Raw genomic sequence first — 16,959 nt, 5'->3', positions numbered from 1 at the left:
CCCAACTATCCCGTCCCAGTCCTCCCCGCGGCCCTATGACCCCTCTTCTGTCCCTACAGACCTCCCCTCCCCCTCCTTCCTCCCTCACATCCCCCTCTCCCCCTTCCTCCCCTATTCCCTCTTTCCCTCCCGCTCCCCGACGTCAGCCGTCCCCGGGCCCCACTCCCGCGGGAGCGGGGGTCACCCCCACCCACCGGCCCAACCCCAAGGGGTGCTGGGCTTGCGGCGGGAGTGGGCATTCCTTCCGGGGATGCCCACAACCCAACCGCCTTCTTTTTTGTTTCGGTTGTGGGTGGGAGGGGGTGACCAACGCCACCTGCCCCCATTGTCGCCGCTCGTAAGGAGCCCGGCCGACTGACGCCGATCCCCTGTCCGTCCTATCCCCCCCCCCCCCCTATGTGTCTATGTTGAGATAGTCCCCTATATGTGTTGCCCTTAGCCCGTTGCCCCAGCCGCCCGAAAAATAGCCGATACCCCGCCGCCCTAAGAAGCCAGCCCCTGAACCGTTGCGCCTAAATAGTTCGAAATTTACAGTATTATGTGGATTTGCTTAAGTTGCAGTGGATGAGAGCGGTCAGTCGCTATTTCAAATACCGCAGCAGTCTCGATCGCCCAGTCCCCCTCAAGCTGTTGCGGCTTTGGGCAAGCCAATTAGTTTCGGGAAAGTAACCCCGGACGGGGAAAAGCCCCCCCCGGTTCCAACACACCTCCTCTTTCCTCATCCAGGAGCTCATCGCCGACCAAGCCGTCCAGGTAAGCGTTTATTTCAATATTATTGGCATGGTGGTGGCGTGTGTGGTGTGTGTGTGGTTGTGTGGATCTGCGCACTGGTTGCAGCGGTCACTCCGCGCGAAGTTAGCACTCGACTCGCGTCCGCGTTCCGCCGGAACTCCCCCCATCCGCTGCCGCGGGTCTCCCCCCGCTACCTGAAGGTAGTAACGTAGAAATTTAAGGACAAATTGGGCCACAGAAGCCCTAAGGGCTCGACGACCCAATTTTCTCCACGGTTCTCCCAGGAAGGGAAATTTTTGATTATTTTGTTAATGGGCAAAAGCCCTAGTAGTCGGTGCAGTGGCACCTAGATAAATTAAGAGCTCCTGTAGTTCTGGTGGCACGACAGTGCCAGATTTTAGTTTGATAGTTAAGAAGGCGCGTAGCGCCACCCCTTTGAGTTGTATCGAGTCAGGAGCGCGATAATGCGCTAGATATTCCGAATTATGTACAGTTAGTAGTAAGTTACGTTGTCCTTCCGCATAAGGACCCTTTAGTAGATTAAGCATATTTCCCCCCCTTTTTTATAGAAAATTTGAAAATTTCCGAGGCACATTCTCCCGCGATGGCTTAGAGAGTAAGTTGTTGTAAATAGTAGGTTAAGTTAGTATAGCACCCCCTACCCCCCCGAGGTCCGAGCTAAGTGGGGAGGAGTTGTAACGTGGTGGAAACCCGTTACAGAAAAATGATTATTGTTAGCTCTTCTTCGGTCTCCCCCTTAGTGCCTCCCGTCCCCTGGATGTATGTGTGTGAGTGAGTGAGTGAGCATAGATGAACCTTCCGTGTGATGGTAATGTAGTTACCCGCTGAAGGGATATTGTAATTGCCATCCACGGAAGGAGAGTAAATGTTTTTAGGACAGGGTATGATTGCGGATTGAGCGAATGTCAGTAGGTTGTATATTATTTAGGATTAAATATTATATTTCTAATGGTAAATTTTATTCGTAGTTATAAGACCGATTCCCTGCTCCAACATGAGCTAGAAAACTGTTATTGTCCTATCCTTTACGCTCCCATGCCCGAATGCCTATAATGCCCTCTCTCCCTAACCTTCCTGCCGAGCGCGGTTGTTTACGCGACGCTCCTACCGTCCCCTTACCCAGTCTCCCCGCCGAGCGCTTCGTCGGTTCCTTCCCGTTACCGCGCCGCGCCTCGAGCGCCAGGCAGCGAGTCCCAGTCCCCTCCCCTTACCGCGCTGACGCCTCGCGCGCCTAGCTGCGTTCTCCCCGGCCCGCGCCACTACCGGCCCATCGTTGCCGACCCCGCACCGCATTGCCCCGCTGCCGAACCACGAAGCCATAGTGTCGTCTGCTGCTAAGGACGACTACGCAGGATTCTAGCGCAGGAGCTAGCCAGCCGGCTATCATGCCAAGTATATGTGTGCGAAACAGTGCCCCAAGTTGGCTCCGAACCTGTGGTCAGAAAGGAAGGTCTTATTCTAGAATAAAATTCAAGGCAGAGGTAATAGGTAAAAGTGTTCTTTATTCAAATAAATAAAAAATATACAAACGTTTACAAATTAATTTTATGTACAAGAAAAACCGCGATATTTACAATGGCGAAGGCCTAGGGAATTTGCTGCCGTTAAATTCTGGGGAATTTCTTTTCGCAGAAGATTCCCCAGAACCCCAAGACTCGAAATTCCCCAGGAGGTACGCGGATTTAAGCCTCCTCGGGACTGGACAATTTCCCTGGGTTGTTCCCCAGCAAAATCTCCAGCCGAGGAGAAAGGCAAAGGTGGAGAAGAGGTGTTAGGGAAGGGGAAGTCCCCTTACCCTGCAGCCTACCGCTCCACAAGCTATAGTGGCTCCGAGCCACCCCAACCCCTAGGGTGAATTCTATCCCTCCCGTTACCCGACTCTATCGAGAGCCCTGGATGTGAGGGTCGGAACACTGGGTCCGAGGTAGTCCTCGGAGGCAGTGTGGAGGGGAAGGAGAGGGTTTAATTCCTCCCGGGAAGTCCCCGGAGAAATCTCCCTTTCGGAGGGAGGAAATGCCGCAGAGGGGAAGTCCCCTCTTGGTAGGCAGTGGGTAGTGGGTGATACTTACCAAAGTATGCTCCCAATGAGTTCGCCAGTGGAGGCGCTCTTAGATGGCCGTGGAGGCGCTGCCGATGAGGCGTCAAAAAAGTGCCGATGAAGGCTTCGGAAACTGCTGCTGTTGCTGCTGCTACGCAGGCTGTCGAGCGAGTTTGGGGTGCGATGGGTCCTTATCAAGGACCCATCTATATAATTACGCGACACTAATCTTGCCAGCGAGAGAGCTGCCGCGGGCGCTGGCCACCTAGTGGCCAAGCGCGCAAGTAGTGTCGCTTCGCGGCCGCGACGCGCCAGGGCCAGAAGACGCGCAAGCGCGCCGCGGAGAGAGAGACAGATAGAGCGGCTAGACGCTGTCGGTCTAGCCGTCTATTGTGAGCGCAATAGAGATGGGAGATATAACAGAGAAATGCGGAATCTACTTCGCAACATTTTCTGCTTCTCCCAATCTCGAACAATATGGGTGATTAGCCGGAACGGCGAGAAATATGGATCGCGGATCCATACCTAATTAATGATTGGTCCCTGGATCCCGATCACAACTATGACACCCCGGAATGAGGGAAATGATTGAGAGGACGGAGGAATATCCGTCAAATTGGGCCAGATCTTGTTCTACTATCAGAGCATCAGTACGTGGTCTAAGTAGAGAGCTGGGTCGTCGCCGCAATTATTGAAATTCGGTGTAATTCAATATTGCGGGCCCCAGCCATCGATTCATTGGAGTTTGACGCGGAGTTCTCGTGGCGGACGTCGTGGGATCGCTGGATTTCATCGTCGGAGCCGCCGGAGAATTTTCCCTCGCCCCTTTCCCTTCCCCTTTTTGCCTCCCCTAGTTTTCCTGTTAATTAGTGGTTAATGAAATCATTGTGCGCGTATAATAAGTGTGCCAGGACATCGCGGGAGGCCTCTCCCCCCGAGATTAGTTAGTGTTAATAAAGATTGTGTCCTCGCAGTTGGATCGTGTGTATTACTCATTTATTTTAACCCGGAATTCCTTTTCCGCAGGTTACAATATATATGTATTAAATCTAATTTGGACGTTACAATATATATATTTCATTTTACTTAAGTCTATGCCATATTGCCTGAAGGTAGAAGGAGAAGGATGGCTAAGTGGAAAGAACATCATTATTTATTTTGCTGTTTATTCGCTAAGTTTTGTATCTCTATCTCTCTTTCTTTGCAACGGGAATATAAGATTTTGTCTACTCAGGGCCTAAAAACAGCCTTAAACGGCTTAACCGGATCTCTGTTACCTGGCTGCTTCATGCACATTCCTAGAACGATTTAATTAACGGATCATTTGTATCTGCTGGTAAACGTCGAAAGTAATGAATATATTTTTTAGATTTTATATAGGTAGAGAGGGAAACGTTAAGCAAATCAGTTTTTATTTTTGTTGTTGTAAATGGTATAACTGAAATTATTATTTAAAACTTTTAAAAGTACATAGGCTACCTTTAATATTTAATAATCTGTCCAATAGCCATTCCGGTCGATAACTTGATTCAAATGACGAGGAATAGAATCGATTAGGTTGTCCAGAAAATCCGGCCTATGACTTAATCCTTCCCAGATATTTCTAGCGTTCTCCATTATTGCTTTCCTTATCCTACTCATTGGCGGAATCCATTGCTATGACATTTCTGCCCAAATGTTCTGAATAATATTAAGGTCAGGACACTGTGCAAGCCACTGCACCACTTGGATCTCAGGGTGTTCGTTAAACCTCTGAGAAGTTTCTCGTGAAGTGTGCACCGCACTATTATCTTGTACTAAGCGAATGATTAGCATTTCTTCTACAAAATATAGAGAGCGAACGCTGAGAATTAGTACTTCATCTAAAATACTAATATATTCTGCAGAATTCATCAGTGGGGAGATTTCTACTAATTCGCCCGTTGCGTAGCCAGGTATCCACCCCCATGCACCGCACGTTATATGTCCAGAATATTTTTGTTGAACAACATATTTTGGGTTTAATCGTGAGTCTTCCCGACTAGAACTTTTCGTTAGGTATATGTTAGGGCCGAAATAGGTTACCTAATCCTGTCGTTAGGGCCTAATGTGGAAACCAAATATGGCCGAATTAGGCGTGTAATGCTTGCAACACTAGGCGCCTCTTACGACTTCCAATTCGGGCCTAATGTGGCATATGTATCACAGCCTATCTGTGGTAAAGTAAACTGCTAAAGAGCCTAATATTTGCCTAAGAAAAAGTATTATTTGTATATATATTATAAATTGAATAAACATTGCCTTCTATTTTTGAGTTTTATAACTAATTTTATTAAAATATTCTTTCAACTTTCGCAATGTATTGCTTTTGTATGATGTTATCATTATTATCACTGATTATAATTATTTTGTATAATTATTTGAAGTCACACGTCCTTTTAAACAAGGTATTACCAGCCATAGTAATAAAAACAATTATATGGTTTTATAGGATAATAGATATTATAATATATTATTGTATCAATAAAGATAAAGAATATCTTAAAATATAACACTATTAGTATATTGGGAAATTCAAATTTTAGTTTTTCCAGTAAACATTTAACTTTGGTTAAAAAAGGAGGTTGCTTAAGGGAAACTATCTTCAAATGTATTATGAAGTCTTGATCTCAAGATATTTTAGTTGAATAGATACGCTTTCCAGGATAACTTCGAATCAAAAGTGAGTTCCAATTTTTTCTCGATTTTTGGAGATTTTAATTTATAAACCCTTAGTTGGAGGTATTACTGTTGTTGGAGATTGGATATGTGTTGGTGCGAGCAGTCGGGGCCTTTCGGGCTGTCTCGCTTCTACACACTCTCCCTCTCTTTCCTCTCCTACTTTCACTTGACGTCACTAGATGGCCACGGCCATGGCGAGCTGTCTCGCTCGCATGATTTAGTTTAGAATATATTTAAGCGCCAACTGGCCTGGCACTAGCGCGGCTCGTCATATATGGTCTAGAATCTAGACTTTGTCAAGCAGGAAAGCTTAGCCATCCTTATACCTATCTGCGACTCTACTAGGACTCCTAGATCGTAAATCTGTTCCCTTTAGCGCTTTCGTGGTCTCCATGAGGACGGTATCCTTTCTTTTGTAGCTACGTTGCCTGAGTGTCTCAGGTACGTAGCATCCTGTCCTGGGCCCTGGGTTCTCAGCAAGGTTGGGATTTTGCATAATACAGTTTGTGGGTGTGATTTATCCAAGTACATTATCTATTTGGCTTTTCGGAGCAATACTCAATTCTTCAGCCTATAGGTAATTCATTATTTGTACATAGCTTAAAGGTATTTTTAAATAAATGATTTAATATAGATCAACTCAATCGTTATTTATTTCGTTCACTGAAACCTTCCTTTTCTTGGTTCGCAGAGAACTTTACCTAATCAATTTTCATATAACTGTAATTTTTATTCTCGCTATTGGGGGAACACAGATTCGAACGTGCCTCACGACTACCATTCCAATCTCTTGAGTGGTGTATTACCAAAGCTACAGCTTTTATAATTTTGTGCTCCGGTATCAAATCCTCTTTTGAGTTTGAAAATTTATTAATAAAAACTTCTAGAATAGAGAATCCTTTTTGTTATCTTCATCATGATTAATAATGATAATATAATATCATAATTTGCAAAACACAAGATGTCCCATGAATGATGGCCATGCCAATACTATCGGATAGGGGACAAAAAACTAAGTAAAAAAGTTGTAAACATTTTTTTTCTAGCACCTTTACTTAAAAAGTTATTTGCAATTAAAGATTATCCATTACAGCTGAAGCCTTTCTTAAAGAGAATGATTGTTTTGGTCGCATTATAAGGCAAAAAATGTTATGATTCTATGGATTAAAATACTAAGAAAAACACAAAGCCAAACATCTCCACTAAAACCTATGAAGTGTTTGAAGGCCGATCGGCAGTTTCGATTGCGAGCGCCATAAAAACAATCAAAACATAAACACTGGCGAGAAAAGCTATAAGCTAAGATTGAAAATTTTACAGCTTTCGTTTAACAAAGTTATTATTTATATTTTTGAATTGTTCGTATTTTTACGATGAAAATGAATCCAAACGCAACATAATTACGTCAATTGTAAAGTTAATTGAAAGTTTTAATTATTTGATAATATCGCTAAAAAAGCCGTAATTATGTCACGTTTGGATTCATTTTCATCGTAAAAATACGCATAATTCAAAAATATAAATAATAATTTTGTTAAACGAAAGTTGTAAAAGTTTCAATCTTAGCTTATAACTTTTCTCGACAGTGTTTATGTTTTGATTATTTTTATATCGCTCATATATACTCGAAACTCGGCCGCTCCTTTTTTAATAGTCTCAAGTGGATGTTTGTTCTTGTGTCTTTCTTACTATTCTGATGCACAGAATCTTAGCATTTTTGGCCTTATATAATCATCCTCTTTGAGAACGCCTATTACAATCGAGAATATTTAATTGCAAATAACTTTTTAACCAAAAGTGCTAGCCAAACAGTTTTTAGAACTTTTTTACTTAGATTTTTGTCCCCTATCCGATGTTACTGACATGGCCATCATTCGTGGGACAGCCAGTATATTAATCTTTAAAATACCTCTTATTATTTTGAACAAAGAAGTGCTTTTTAAAATATATAATTTGTTTTCGTTAGGCTTCACAGGATTAAATTTTGCAGCAAGTTTACTACTGATAAAATGTCGTATAATTATACCAGCCTTACAAGCCATAGAGATATTTTTATTTACTATAAGAGTATTTTTTTGCTTCTGTAATTATAAATTATTACATTTTAACAATTAAATAAATACTTCCCAAACAAAATAAAATCAAAAACGAAAGAGAGCAAACCTTTACTATTGATGATCGACATTCAGAATCCGCTGTGATTTTATCTTCCAATGCATCAAAATCATCTTTTGTATTACATGGTAAGTTCAAATTATTGTAGATATCAACATCATTAATTTCATGATTTTCCTTTCCACGATCTTGTATTAAGCTTTTAATCACAATCATCATACTTGTCAATTGATCAATTTGATTTTTGATAGAGGACAATTGTACATTGATTTTAGGTATAGCTTCTACTAATAATAATATTTTTTCTTTGTGTGTACAGCATACATTATCTGCAATAGTGAAAACTGCTATAGTCTAAAAATTAAATAAAAGCTATAATTTTACATTAAATAATTTATTACTTTTCTCTATTGCGTTTTCTTTGCAATTTTCAAATAAAATCGGTGACTCATTATCAATGGCAACATCTGTTTCAACAATAGAAACTTTTGATGAAGTAGACATTGCTTCTGAATCTAAAAATATATTTAAATATTTGATTATAAAGATTTAGACATAATCTTTGAATAATTAAACATATTCACTTCAATACATACAGAAATATCTCCTTAAAATTATAAAAGAAACCCAAATAAACATAGAAAATACTTTTTGGTAATTTTAGCTGTGGAATATACAGGGTGAGGCACTTAAGCCGTCCCAGAATACGGATGTAAAAAGACGCGTATTTATTTAACTATAAAAGATATTCAATTTTTGCATAGGACATTTTCGAAGCCTCTTGTTATTGATTTCAGAAAGGTCCAATGCAAAAATTGAATATATTTTATAGTTAAACATATACGCGACTTTCTGTATCCATATTCTTGGGCGACTTAAGAGGAATCCGTATACTGACATTACAGAGCAAAACTCTTGCCAAACGTAACTCCGTCATTTCTTACCCGATTTACAAATTTATATACCTTTTTTAAATCGCTAGAAGGACACCGAGGGCTTCTCGTTGACCGATTTTTGAAAAAATGAGAACTGTAAAAAATGTGGAAAAAAGTTAAATTCGAAAAATCGGCCAACGTGAAGCCCTAGATCTCCTTCTGGCGTTTTCAAAAGGTATATAAATTTGTAAATCGGTTCAGAAATGACGGAGCTAACGTTTGGCAAAAGTTTTGCTCTGTACTGTCAACATACGGATTCCCCTTAAGTACCTCACCCTGTATATAAATATTCAGAGATTATGGTCGTTTTCATTTATGTACTGGCAGTACTAGCAGTGTCAAATCTAGCGTTCGTTTATAAGCCGCAGTACACTTTTGCAGTCTTGTGAAATGTTAATGACGTCATAGATTTGTGCGTCATTTCCTGCTGCGAATACTGTGTGTACAGAGGTAGTGTGATCACAGTATTTTAATATGGCGTCGCCCATAGAAGTTGTCATATTACTCGATAATGACAACAATATTCAATACCAAATAAGTCTCTCGAAGGAAGATGCCGAAAGAGCAAGAAATGGTGAATGCATTACATTCTTGGTTAATATATATAATTTATTAATTTATATCATTTTAATTTTTCTTCAGATCAATCTTTTGCCTATAATTTATTACAAAAGGCAAAAAGTTCAAGTAGCTGCAGCATCTACAATAAAGAAAATGTCGATGACAACATGATTAATGGTAGATCATTATGAAAGATTTTTTAGTATGCATGAAATTCTTGTAATATATTTTAAAATGTAATAAATTAACACATTGTTATCAGCAAATACATACATTTTATTTTACAGATGAAGCGTTCGAAATAAATAATAATAGAGAAGATAGATTAACTAATATAATTAGTGGGTTTGATACTCGTTTAGAAGAAGAAGGTGTTGATGATCCATCAACAGAAAATGCTGACAATATTGGAAGCTCTAATGATTGGTTTAATAAATTTATTTTTATCTAATATATATACCAATAGTAATTATTTTCTTTTTAAAGAACATTATATATGGACAAGCAAAGGAACTAAGCTTCTTCTAAACATTTATGAATTGTAACGCTGCTCTATTTATCTGGGGAAGGATATTCTCAATTCCATTTCTATTCAGTTTTCCTTTACTTTTACTATGCAATATTACTACAGCACATTAGGTCTCGCCTTTCCCCTTCTACCCGCCTAACGGGGGGAAACATCAGGCTAGTATTGAGCAGTTACTACATAAATACTCTTTTCCTTTTGTCGGGCAGGCGATATACAAAAAAAAAGACTTATTTCTCACTTGCCAGGGGGGATGATTTCTTTCTCAATACACTCCTTGAGCATGCTGGGCGCCAGGCTCCACTGGGCCTCCCCTGGCTAGGCTTATTCGCAACAAATTTTTTTACATTAAAGTTTTTCCACTTGTCCGCGCTCTGCCTGCCCACTAATGCAACCACTTTCTACGTTAATTAAGGCTCGTCCCGGCACGAGAACCCAGGCTCAGGATCGCCTGAGCTGGCAAACAAGGCAGTGATTTTTCGCTGAGGCTTATTCGTGCTTTTTTCTGCCTACTCAGTTACGGGATGTTACACTAGCTTATTACTCCCGCGTAGGCTAATTTTTCCCCGGGCCTCATTTAATGATCGCGACAAAGAAAAGTTGATCCGATCACGCACTTTTTAAGCTCTACGACTCCCCCGGCCGGTTACACATGGCCGGGTAGAGTTTTCGCAAGTTGAAAATAACCTTTACAGGTACCTGTTCTTTTACCGCTCGAATCCGCTCAAAGGGCTACTCCGGCCTATCAGGCGTCTTCTAGGTCCTCGGGCTCACTTTTTGGCCTAATCCGTCTTTTTTCCCTTCTCCTGCGACAAAAATCTCCAAAATTTGCTTCGTAGTGAAGAGTACTCGCTGCTTGGTTAACTAGGAATGAGGCTCCTCCTAGGAGCTATTTCCGAGGGGCCCACAGGCGGCGCTACTAGGCTAGTACATCCCCAAGGTTGCCAAGTCTGCCATCTTGAATAGTACTACGCTCTATAGTAAGTGAATTTTGATATAAGGAATGCAGACTGCACAAAGTATACTGCCAGCGGAAATACGTCAGTCGCCATCTTAAATGCAGAACGTAATATATAAAAAATTATATATATTATATTCACAGCCTGTCACCGTGAACGGCGTGAACGAAGACAAATGTTAGTATACGGAAAATGAAGTGTAATAATGAAATAAAGAGTAGTGACAGCTTTAATCTATCTGACAGCTGATGTACTTATGGTATAAGTGAATAAATAAATTAAAAATGCTTTTCCTAAATTGATTTTTAATTTTTATAAAATGGTCAAATTTAGCCATTAATTAATTAGATTTGGTAATAAATACAAAAAATGCGTTTTATTATAACAATTGAGTTGAGGTAAAATAAACTCAATGTTTTTATATTAATCTGTTAACAAATGCATTTTTTTATTTATTATTAAGTCCAATAAGTTAATGGTTATTAAAAAAAAAAAATTCCTTGTAATGAAAAAAAAAATGAAAAAATTTTAAACTTCACCAAGACTCGAATCCGAGCCCAGCGCATGACAAACGGCAACCTTACCGCCTGCGCTACAAGGCTCACTTGATAGACCAAGAACAAAACAGCGTTTTAAAGACTAACTACAATTCTTTCATTAATTCGTCATAAATGATCAAGACATAGCTGTAATAATAAATACATTTATCTACACAGAATTATTGTACTAAATTTATTCTTTTTAATTTGAAGCATACATTTTGCATGAAGATATGATAATTTAAGGGTAACCATTCAGTACTTTAAATACATTAAACTATTCATATGCTCATCTATCATAAATTATACCATTACACGTGTAACATATATTATAATATTATTTAATTAATTTATGACAATGGAGCATATGAACAGCTTAATGTATTTAGAGTACTGAATGGTTACCCTTAAACTATCGTATCTGCATGCAAAATGTATGCTTCAAATTAAAAACAATAAATTTAGTGCAATAATGCCGTGTATATAAATGTATTGATTATTACAGTCAATTCTTGATCGTTTATGACGAGTTAATGAAAGAAATGTAGTCAGTCTTTAAAACGCTGTTTTGCTCTTGGTACATCAAGTGAGCGCTGTAGCGCAGGCGGGTAAGGTTGCCGTTTGTCATGCGGTGGGCTCGGGTTCGAATCTTGGTGAAGTTTAAAAGTTTTTCATTTTTTTTTTCATTACAAGGAATTTTTTTTTTTTAATAACCATTAATTTATTGGACTCAATAATAAATAAAAATGCATTTGTTAACAGAATAATATAAAAACATTGAGTTTATTTTACCTCAACTCATTTGTTATAATAAAACGCATTTACTGTATTTATTACCAAATCTAATTAATTAATGGCTACATTTGACCATTTTATAAAAATTAAAAATCAATTTAGGAAAAGCATTTTTATTTGCTTTGAGTTTTTAGGTAAACGCAGCATCACTTCACACGGATGACATGTAAAAATGTCACGGTTAGCGGTAGTCGCTCTTCTTCTAAAACCAATGTTGCCTGAAGTCCAAATCACACCTATGCTGTCCAGGCATAGCTGTGTTTGTACCGCTACCGCTGCTGGCTAGCGCTTATCTTCATTTTTGTTGCTAAAAGCTTGATTCTGGCATCACTGCCGTGTGGAACTATTAGTTTGCTAATAAAAGCAGAGGCTTAATTTTAAGAGATTGCAACATATACTAATTAATATAGATACAATTGTAAAAAGAAAACAAAAATTTTATTTTACATATATTAACTTTAAATAAAATCCCACAAAGTACTGTAAAATATCTTACATGTTATATTATATATCTAATCTGTCAGCTTCTTTATTTTAATATTCATCTCAATTATCACAGTTTGATCCTCAGCGATGACACAGTAATCACACTATGGTGAATCTATTCTTTTTTTTTAATGTTCGATTCACATAGCTTCATCCTCAGCAGTGATACAGTAAACACACATTACTATAATTTAATCTGAAACAAAATCCCACAAAGTACTATAAAACATCTTACATTTTATATTATATATCTATTCTGTCATTTTCCTTATTTATTATTGTATTTACCCAAAATTGCTGACTCGTTTATTTTAATATCTGTCTCAATTAACACAGTTTAATCCTCATCAGCGATGACACAGAAACAACATTATGGTGAATCTATTCTTTTTGTTTTAATGCTCAATCCACATAGCTCCATTCTCAGCATTGACATAGTAAACACTTTACAATAATTTAGTCTGAAACAAAATCCCAAAAAGTACTATATAAAATCTTACATTTGAAATTATAAATATAATCTGTCAGCTTCTTTATTTGTATCGTATTTACCCAATGTGACTTGTTTATTTTAATATTCATCTCAATTAACACAGTTTGATCCTCAGCGATGACACAGTAACCATAATATGGTGAATCTATTCCTTTCATTTTAATGTTCAATCCACATAGCTCCATCCTCAGTAGTGACATAGTAAACACATTACTATAATTTAATCTGAAATAAAATCCCAGAAAGTACTATAAAATATCTTACATTTTATATTATATATCTAATTTGTCAGCTTCTTTATTTATTATTGTATTTACCCAGTTTTTTCACTCGTTTATTTTATTATCCGTCTCAATTAACATAGTTTGAATCTCAACGATGACACAATAACCACATTATGTTTAGTCTATTCCTTTATTTTAATTTTGAAAATCCGCATAGCTCCATCCTCAGCACAGTGACATAGTAAACACATTACTATAATTTAATCTGAAATAAAATCCCACAAAGTACCACAAAATATTTATATCTTACATTTTATATTATAAAATTTATTGTTATACTTATCTAAAATGTTAAGTCCTTTATATACTTTTAAAAATTATTTTTATGTACATTTTACAAATTTCTTCACTTTATTTATTCACTTATACCATCAGTATATCAGCTGTCAGTAAGATTAAAACTGTCACTTACTCATTATTTCTTTATATTACTTTATAACTTGTGGCATGTACTACGATACAATAATACTAACATTTGTCTTGGCTCACGGACCATGCATTATGTATTTTGACATATTGTCTATATTGCAGCCCCTCTACAGTCTCTACTCTCTGACGTATTTCCGCCGACCAGTAGTATCAGCAGCGACTATAGCGTAGTACCCAAAATAGTACTACGCTATAGGATATGTCGCTTTTGGGTACTACGGTAGTACCGAAAGTACTATACTTGGCAACCTTGAGTACAGCGGCGCTGTTCACCTCCCGCCGCGGCGCGACATTCGAATAAACTTATTAACGGGTGGATCCTTATAGAATCCACAACGTTACAGAATCTTATGAAAAAGAATGAACAAATGGTAAAATATCAGTCAAGCGTTGCTGGGAAACTGTATCCAAAAAGATGAGCAAACAAGGCTATGAAATCTCCGGTCAAAAATGTTTGACTAGGTTTCAAACACTCAAAAGAACATACAAGAAAATAGCAGACAGTAATAAAAAATCTGGCAATAGCAGTTGTAAGAAATGGGAGTATTTTGATATATTTTCATTTATTCTATATAAAATTTAGTATAATTTGCTTAAGAAGTTGGAATTTATAATACAAACATTTGAATTAAATAACTATTTTATTTTCTGATTATGCATGACTTGTTTAATAAACGTCCATGGATAAAACCTCTATCCACAGGTGGTACAAGCACTGGAGATTCATCTGATTCAAAGGAACCCGAAAAGGATACAGTGTAACGTGGCCAATCCTACGCGGTTGGATGGCGTCACAAACTTAAGTGCTAGAACCTTCCTCTCGCTATCGGTTGCTCCCTCGAGTTTGACTATTTTAAAGATTAGACTCGAGGTCGACAAATGGGCACTTTTATGAGCATGTTAGACTAGGAATTTACAGCCAAGGTCGGGAGAGACTCCAGGATCGCTGCAGAATCCCGCCACCACGAGAAGGTCAGAAGTTTCATTTAGCCCTTATATGACTTTTATTTATCGCGTCACCAGGTGGTGATATTTAGTCATCTATCTCGAGTTGCACTTTTTGGCCTTCTTCTCACCCATTATGCCTTTTATAACTTGTAATCGCTTGTGCGGCGTGTCGACCAGAGTGGGGCACTTGCCTCTCCGCTCCCCTAACCCCTTGCCACCTACCGGGGAAACCACCCCACCCTCCAGGGCCTCGGAAACAGACCCCGTAGCTACACCCTCTCGCTTCCCGGACTCCCGATAGTCGTCGCATCCCTACTCCACCAGATTGGGACCAGAACAGAAGCTCTATAGGTCGCTGCGCTCTGCCAACTAGGCCCGAGTTAACGTAGAGTACTCAGAATGTAAAGAAGGATCATGTCAGGATGGAGTATCTATCGCCTAGCCGCCATCGCTGAGAACACCTATCGACACTTGATTCCGGGGCAGCCTCAGCCTAAGACTACCGCTCCCGCTACCGCCAACGACAATATTGAGAGTCATTCAGGACGGAACTTCCGCCTGACGACAGGAAAGAAGAGAGAAGATTTAAGAGAAGAGGATGGCATGATACCGCGGATCCTCGTGAAGATTCGGTAATCCGATCGATATCCGAACCTATTAATCACTAGGTGGGGATGATCGAGAGGTACCGAGAGCACTGTACCGCTATCGCAGTCGAAATTTGGCCCTTGTTGGAATCCGAAGTGAATCTGGAGCTCTCCGAACCTGACCTACGACTGTCTCCAGGAGCCTGGTTGAATCTGCCGGACCAACTTTGTCCCGAGGAAAGCTGCCGTAATCGAGAGGAAGAGTTTGAGGTGTCGAAGCCGGAAGAATTGAGCGGATCGGTGAGTGCCTCCCTCGGGTCGACCATGCCAGTAATTGCCTAATTTGCGTTATATCGAGTCAATTCTCGTAGTTGCCAGAAAACCTTTAATTTTAGCTTTGCGTAGGATCATGGCCCGGAATTCAATACCGATACAGTGAATAATCATTAAAGTAGAGTCCCGAGAAGTCAGCTGGAGAAAAACAAATTATTTTCCTTATTATTTTAGTTATTTATCGTTGGCGGTGTCGCGCGTCGGGGCCTGCCTGTTGTAGGCTCGACATAATTTTCGATATCTTTATAGAGTCTTGCCGGGACAACATTGCCCGAGTTTTGTATCGTTTAACGGATTGATAGTCCAAGATTGAGTGTCGCCGGGCTTCAATTCCGTCTCCAGTTCTCTTTCAGCTTGAAGAGTATGTACTCCGCTTTTGAGGCGGGTGAGATAGTTAGAGTACTATTTGATTAAATATTCGCGTCTATTAATTGTCGGTATGGGTGATTGGCCGTGATCATAGGCAATATTCACCACCTGTTTTTCTCTAAAGGGAGTTGTATCCTCTTCATGTACCTCTACCTGATACTTGTAATCCTTGGAGAAATTATCATAAAGTGTAATAGTAGGTGGCGGGCCAATTGATTTGCGAATTTCGACTTTTGCTCTTATAATCTAATTCTGAGGTGTTATTGATCGTTGTAAATAGCTTATTTTGTGAATAAACCTCAGAATTTTCATTTGTAAATCATGCCTTTTCCCTTTATTCGGATTTTATCTTATTAGCTGATGATTATCTTAGCCGCTTTATCGAAAGCCTCTCCTAACCAGACCCCTCTCCCTTATCCAGATCGGGACCGAGCTAGCCCAGCATTTTGGGGAAAATTTCGCTATATCGAATCAGTGAATGTTATAGAGAATAACGTACTAGAGAAAACTGGTCTATGTGGACCTGGCGCCCAACATATCGTTTATAGAGTTTGAGTTAGAGCATTTGAGGAGAAACGTAGGAATCATCGCGTATTAGTTTTTGGCTGTATCGTATCGTTCCCCAAATACCGTTTAATAGAGTAAGCGTTATATTGCTCTACGCGGCGAGTTTTATCCACCAGGGATTTTTGCCGCGTAACAACAGCATATTCAAGTTAGTTAAATTAAGCAATTCCATTGTATTAGTGTTAAACTTATTTTTATGGCTTTTTTATTTTAGATAAACGAAAGCGAAAATTAAAAAGTGCAATGGAAGAGTACGCAGAAAAGCTTATTATTGAAAAACAAAAGAGGGGAGAGGATGCTAATAAAAGACACGAAGAGAAGATGACACAACTGAAACGACTAAAAGATATTTTCAAACGTACGGTAGAAAAATAGTTAACTATTGCTTTATTTTGATATAATTCGATATTTTAAGTTTTATGAAACTGTTTTTAATAACTGCGAGATTGTTCTTTTTTATATTGTGATTATATAAAATGTTATGTTTTAGTTATTGTGATATATAAGAAAATCTAAGACTGTTTGGTAAAGATCCTTTTATT

General features: G+C 39.0%; 1 long non-coding RNA gene across 1 annotated transcript; it reads right to left on the bottom strand.

Annotated features, from left to right (window-relative positions):
- Window positions 1-12,556: 12,556 nt before the first annotated feature.
- On the bottom strand, window positions 12,557-13,098 carry LOC136774350 (uncharacterized). The gene is made up of 3 exons (XR_010822791.1): window positions 12,960-13,098; window positions 12,696-12,868; window positions 12,557-12,603 (listed from the first exon to the last, which is right to left on the bottom strand). It is a non-coding gene; the product is annotated as an uncharacterized lncRNA (long non-coding RNA).
- Window positions 13,099-16,959: the final 3,861 nt, after the last annotated feature.

This window comes from Prorops nasuta, unplaced genomic scaffold (assembly GCF_024137725.1).
Source record: "Prorops nasuta isolate Cenicafe-Biocafe unplaced genomic scaffold, Cenicafe_Pnas_1.2 PNAS00001, whole genome shotgun sequence".
NCBI lineage: Eukaryota > Metazoa > Arthropoda > Insecta > Hymenoptera > Bethylidae > Prorops > Prorops nasuta.
Note: the sequence above shows the minus strand (reverse complement) of the source record. Positions and strands in the feature narration are given on the sequence as shown.